This window comes from Astatotilapia calliptera, chromosome 23 (genome assembly GCF_964374335.1).
Source record: "Astatotilapia calliptera chromosome 23, fAstCal68.1, whole genome shotgun sequence".
NCBI classification, from domain to species: Eukaryota; Metazoa; Chordata; class Actinopteri; order Cichliformes; family Cichlidae; genus Astatotilapia; species Astatotilapia calliptera.
Window position 1 is genome coordinate 27,642,119 of NC_137443.1, and position 7,009 is coordinate 27,649,127.

The following is a 7,009-nucleotide window of genomic DNA, read 5'->3' on the forward strand; positions in this document are numbered from 1 at the left end:
ACACCCATGATAATGAAGTTGTCGTTTAAAGTTTTCTTCTTCTTTTTTTTTTTTTTGTTTGCCGTGTCAGCCGTCAGCAGAGAGTAAATACCCATTGCTGACTAGCTTGAATTGGAGTCATGAGATCTCTCTCTGGATTAGCGCTGGGTGCCAGCTGTAATGATACCTTCTCTTTTTCCTTTTTCTTTTCTTTTTTTGGATATTTAATCAGAGATATCAAACTCTCGGGTCATATTCTTGTTCATTCATTGTGAAATAAATTATGTGTTGTTTGATTCTATTTAGAAAAATCAGATTAACAAAAAAAAACAAAAAAAAAACAAGAGGTCACCTGGCATGATTATTTTTAGGAGGTATCAAATTTGAAGTACAGTTTCCAGAGGTACCCAGCCCTACTTTGGAACTGTGCCTGTATTTAGCTGAGCCAGCTTGCTTTTGATTTGATTGCACGCATCTTTTTATTTTTTTTTATTTTATTTTTTTTAATTAAGAGTTTCTGCTCTCTTTGGATACACCTCAGGAATCTTTGCTACTCAACACCACGCCCTCACATCCTCATCTGTCTCGAACTGGAGTACCTCCTCTTTCGCCGAATCTTGCGCCTCCTATGTCTCTTTCTTGCCTCGTCTCCACTTGTTAGGGTTTAGCCGTGCGGTAATAGTTCAGTGTCTTTAGTCGGTTTGAAGAAAACTGTATTAGGTAAGGTTGGTCGATAACTAAAAGGTGGACATAATCTGCTCCCCATTCTTTTTAAGTAGCCAAGCATGAATCACAGTTCAAAATAATCCTTATTCATCTCATCTTCTGAAAGAAACCGTCACATGATAGAGATATTATATTATTATATTAGGACTATCCACTTTTTCTGACAAAGTTCCACCAGTCATTTAATGCCAGATCCCCACAGCATTCATTAGTCATACTGATCTCATTACAACAAAAGGAAAGTTGAATTATCAAGGATGCAGACCACTGAATTAATTCCCACAAAAATGAAGAGAGATATTACTAAAAACAGGAAAAAATATCAACCTGCCCAACCAACACAGTCAACCTGACCTAATGTATCTGTAGAACCAAAAATCTGGTCTATGTTTTAACCACCTTCATTCTGCACTGTTCCAGTTTAGACTTAATTAATTTGTTTTGATGCTTTCTCTTAAGCTTGGCCCACTGCCGTTGGAATTTGAGGGTTATTTCCCTAGGGCCTTGGTAACACAGGCCTAGAAACCAGTTGGTGAACCCATGACAACCAAAACCCTCCTTGTGATTTCTTTGGTTACCTATAGCTTGCAGAGAAGACGCCGACTTATCTGCAAACACTCATTATTTAACCTCTGAGACGTACTAGAAACCAATAATGTTCCCCTTCAAAGTAAAAGTTCTTAGAAACCCCTAAAACCACTTAGCTTGACAGTTTGAAACCCTTGCCGACCCAACCGGCACACTCACACAGCTAACCATGGTTAAATGAGTGGAGACGAGGGGATCTCTCCTTTCTGTCTTTCATCCTGGTGCCATTTCTACATGTCGATATTAGTTAATCTTGTAGATGTCAGGCAAAACGGATGTATCTGTCGTTGTTGCGAAGGCGACAAATGACGTTTTTGAGTCTTTATTTCCTCTGAGGGATATTGAACACTGGTGCCGGCAGACCTGCAGTCTCTCCTCAAGCTTTGGGACGGTTTCACATATCACAGTTTAAAATAAAGCTCTGTGTGCAGTTAGAAAATACTTGGGGAGGGGCATGAAGAAACTTCTTTCTATCCAAACCATTCACATTCAAGACAGTGAGGCTTTCTTTACAGCACTGTATTATGACGTTTTGGTGAGCAAGAGCCAGTAAGTATACAAGTAAAACACTAAGACATTAAATTGATTAGTGATCAGTTGAGCAAAACCTTTCATTTTGCACAAAAAAGTCTGTAATGAAGCTAAATGTTTGGAGAATGGAGATGTGTGCCAACATTTGTACCAATCAGGGCCAAATTGTTTAGTTATCCCACCTAAATCTAGAAGATTCCAAAAAAAGGATCTTCATAGTTGAACTGTAAAAGTTCTTTAAGCAAATTTGGCAGCATAAGTTTGAGGTTATTTCCGCACACCATATTGCAACAACACCGCAAACCTGAAGGAAGTTGAAGCCATCATCTTATTTACATATTGTAGCATGAGTACAATTTTTTGCATCAGTGTCGCTTCCTTATGCTGCTCCACTGCTGTTCAAAAGCACCCGTTGTCCGAGGTCCTCGCAAAGCTTGAACAGTCGGGGACGATCAGTACTGCAAACCCCAGCAGCCCTTCAGTAAGTACTACCTCACTTGCAGGGATTTCTTCAGTATAGAAACTATGGCAAATAAATTAAAATCATAACCAGGTTGCTAAAAAAAATAATTCTAAATGTTCTTGATTTAGGGGAAAGGTTTCAGTTTAGGGGTAAACTTAATTTGTTCCCTGAAGGTCTGACAGACAGAAACAGAATAAGGCTACAAAGAAGCTTCCTCATTTCCACCACAATGTGTTTTCTTGTCCCACAAAGGGAGATTGAACTGCAGAACGAAAAGGATCCTTGAATGACACCAACATAAGGGAAAAACACCAGTATTATTCTTTTTAGTTCCCATGTTTGTGTCCTCAAATGCAAAACCTACTCACCAGTGTTCCAGCAGCCAAGTGGATATCCAAAAACTGCCTCCAAACTGGTTGGTTACCTGCCAAAGTGGTTGACAAATCTTATCAGCCACGAGCAAAGAAACTCGCTGCTGTTTGGTTGGCAGTCACATCCTAAGCACTGTAGGGGAAAGACTTCCGGCTTGAGTTTAAACTGCGCTCAGAGAAACCGACCCAAACCGACAAATACCATTCAGGGATTCAGTACTATGCTTTTCTAAGTTCTAGCGAGTTATATGCAACCAGTGCCGCAAACTACCCTACACTTCTGTAGGATCAGCTGCAGGAGTGAATTTCAATACACACACACACACAAATAACTTGTAGCATTTTATTTTTTTTATCCGTGACCTTGCATATTGATATGTTGTATTTATTTTTTAATTTACTGGCCTGAGGTTTTGGGGATTGGAGCTCGAGTGCAACTCGGAATAAAGTTCTGGCATGAGCTTTGGTTTTTGTTGGGGTTTCAGGGTTTGGGGTGGGTTTTCAGTTGTAATTCAGGAACTACTTTCATTAATTGATTCAAAAAGAAAAAGATATAAACTTTATTCATGCTTCTTTCTATTCAGTCTATGGACAAAATGACCGAGAATGAATGTTCTTCAGACTCCTGGATTCCAGTATTGTGTGTACTTCGATGGATTGAGCCCGGCCCTGTGTAACTTTAGAGGGCTTTGCGTTTGGCTGGTTTCGTGTGATTGTGCCCTGTCCCGTAGAAACTTGCAAAGCCCAGCGTATTTGGACATCCATTCATACACCTCTCGGTTGTACCGGCTCTGTGGTCCATTAGGACCAAACCGACCATCCAAAGGACGATGGGGGAAAAAAAGGTCCTCAAAAACCTCTGGTCCTACCATTGTTTTAGCACCTAAACTTCCAAAACGAAGCAGATATTTGGTTCTGTTTGTCTTCACCTGATCAAGTACCCAATTAAAGCAATTGACGACAATCTCGTCTACCATCCATTGGTTCCCCTCAGGAACCATGCCTGTTCTGACTCCACCAAAGGAGCATCTACATGATGCATTGCTGAACTGAACTTTGAGGATCTGTAGCGTTAACTTCTTGCACTGAAAAGTTAGGAAACTTCACCAAAAGAGCTTCTAAATACGCAAGAATTCGGAACATCTCATTTTAATAGGTGGCGCTTCTAAAATAGTCCAGAATGAACATGGCCCTATGGATCTATAGCTCAAATATTTAAATTTTGTGAGGTAAAGTTTTTCCTCTGGAAATTTTTGGAAAGCATTTGAGACATTTGATGTAGTAGATGTATATTTTTCTTTAAACTAGCAGCTTCTTCTTGAATCTCCTTTATTGGGAAAATTAGCTTCATTGTAGGGGGAAAAGGTAGAATTTTTTTTTTTAATTAACTTTTTGTCTAGAAGAAGCTTTAAAGAATTATTATTCAGTGTCAGTGGTCTTGTGAGCACCCCCAACTGAACCCAGTCACCCAGTTTCTCAGCAATGGGTAGTGAAATGGATCCTGCTAGAGTGATTCAACTTTGGAAGCACCAGTTAATCAAGTCAGTGAAAATGTAATTGATTGGATGTTGTCTCTGTAATGAAGATGCCAGCAGAGATACACCCCACCCCACCCCTGACAAATGCTCATGAGAATCCTCTTGATTGGTAAATGTTCACAAAAGAGGTTGCACAGCTTTCTAGATGGCAACGACAACTGACAGCCTGCAGGGCCTGTTGTACCCAATGTTCTCGCCCTTGCAAATGTTGGTGAACACTAAAAGTGCTGTCATATCCACTGTCCACACTTTGGTGTTTTTTTTAGCTAATAGCATCAGGGGTTTTGTCACCTTTTCAGCTAGTGCAGGAGCTACCAGATTAAATTACACTTTCTGAGTTTCCTGTTTTGATCTCTGGCACTGTTGTGGAGATTGTGTCTTTCGTTCAGGAGGATAGTGCAGCGAGTAGCGAGGCAGTGTTGATATCAGTGTTTGCAAGATAGCTGGTCACCTCAAAAGCTGAGGTGACCAGCTTTGGAAAATAGTCCAGTCATATTCGACCCTCCTGATTTGTATAATTTATCTTCAACTTCAGCCTTATCCTGATGAGGAGCAGTTGACTTGGCGACCTGAGAGGAGTTAAAAGGATGGATCTTTTGGATATTTAAAGGTGTATGGATGGGTCCTGCGCATGTTGAAGCTTTACATGTTTCTACCTTGACTTCCTCCAGCCCAGCACCTCACATTGCTGTGCATATAAACAGTGAAACATTTGTGTCTTGTTGCCCCCACTATTTTAAGCAGTCTAGGATCTGTACAGACATAAATACCTGTATCAACTATATACTCTGAGCTGAATCTTTATAAGTGCGTGTTGAACTTCAGTGTTTCCTCTACATTCATTTATACTTTTCTTGTGTTTTGACTCAGCACCCAGGCCTGTAAAAGTTTCCCTTCACTAAGCTGGAGGCTCATTGGAGTACTTTGTAAGGCAGAAAGAAAACGAATTGTGATGGTTCAGCCAAAGGTGTTCCTCTGGGAGCCTGCTTGGATCCCCTGATGGTTACATTTTAAAAAGCCCTCCAAGCTCTTTAGGAGCTGTTGCAATATTCCCATACGTGCTACTACAATCATCCACTACAGGTTATTTCATTCTAACTTCCCAGTCTCCTCCTTTTTCCTGCTGGTGGTAAAGAGTTTTAGAGGAAACATTGAACTCCATTGACCCCCACCGACCCCCACCGCTAAGACTGTCTTGGCAGTAAGAGAAGTCTGGTTACCAGGCCTGAAATTTCTACAAAAAAACCCCCACAAAACAAATCAAAAAAATAACAAAACAAAAAAAAACAAAAACACTACTTTGACCCCACATTTCTCGAGGCTGTCGAGTTGCAGCGCTTATCCCGGGTCTGCCAACACTGTCTCCAATGCCAGTGATGCTCACAGGTTGTTTAAAGCTGGGAGAAACTGATCAGTCTGAACATGAAACTTCAGTGTGTCATGTTTTAAAAAGAAAAAAAAAATCCTCTCTTCAGTGATGAAAATGTCTTTTTTTCTTTGCTCCTGATACATGTGACTGTGCATTTTATGTTACTGAGAAAAAAATGTGAAAACAAGAAAGAAACTAAGGTCTGCAATTTCAAACTGGAAAGTGAAGTACATCAAACAAACAAACAAAAAAAGAAACAGCCCACTGGGTTTTCCTGAGTAGGAATGAGTCTTTACCAGCTTCAAGGATGTCCTCATCCTGACCTCACAGAAGGGATGAGAGGAAAATCTCTTGAAAAAGTGTTACAGCAGAGGAAACAAACTTCATGAACCCTGTGTACATTATGGCAGAGGAGGCAGGACTGATCCCTGATTAGCGCTGCGACTCTCGGCTAATGTTAGCCGGCCATGGTTTTTATCAGCTGAAGTGATCCACGTGATGTAAATAAATGTGTTTTTAGATTGTGAATGTGTTTTCTTTCCTTTTTTCCCCCCTCTCTGAATCACTGCAGTCTGGAGTTAACTCTTTTTAGAGGCTTGGCGTTTTCCTGGAAACAGTTTGGTTTTCATATTTAGGGACTTTTTAATAAAGGAAAGTCATAAAATAAATTTTGATACATCAGATTTTAAGAGGTAAACCCTAACCAATGCAATTAGGTGTAAGTACACCTTGTTAGTACTAGATTAAGTACTTTTGTCTTAATTCTTTGTTAGCATCACAGTTACTGCAGATGAGAATCTCCTGTTCCACCACATCTCAAATCTGCTCTATTGGACTGAGATATGGTGACTGTGGAGGCCATTTGAGCACAGTGAAGTCATTATGTTCATAAAACCAGTTTGAGATGATCTGAGCTTTTGTGACATGGTGTGCTATCCTGCTGGAATCAGCCATCAGAAGACGGGTACACTGTGTTCATAAAGGTATGGGCTGTGCCTGTGTCATGGCTCTGAACTATGGAGCACAGTCACCTCCTTTCCTCTCATTCAGAGAATTAGATTGGCTCTTCTTAAGGCTGATACTCACAGGTCCCTTCACTCAGTTACAAGCCTTGCTTAAATGCTCAGTGCTCCATGTTTAAGAAAAGGCAATTAAATTGAGGGTGGGGGGCTGGGTTCCCTGTTGGAAACATGAGGCTTATATTTGGATTATAGGCTTATATTTACAGTACAGCATGGCATTGCACACTGAATAAAATCTTTAAAACTGTAGCCACAAATACATAGCATACCATTTAAACAGTTAAAATTAGTAAAAAAAAAAACAACTTCATGTTTATAAAGCTGGATTTATGCAACAATGTACCTTTGAAACTTGATTCTAAAAGAGCAGCAATGAGGCTTTTGAAGCCTAGAAACAAAATATCTGCCAAGAGGACACCTAA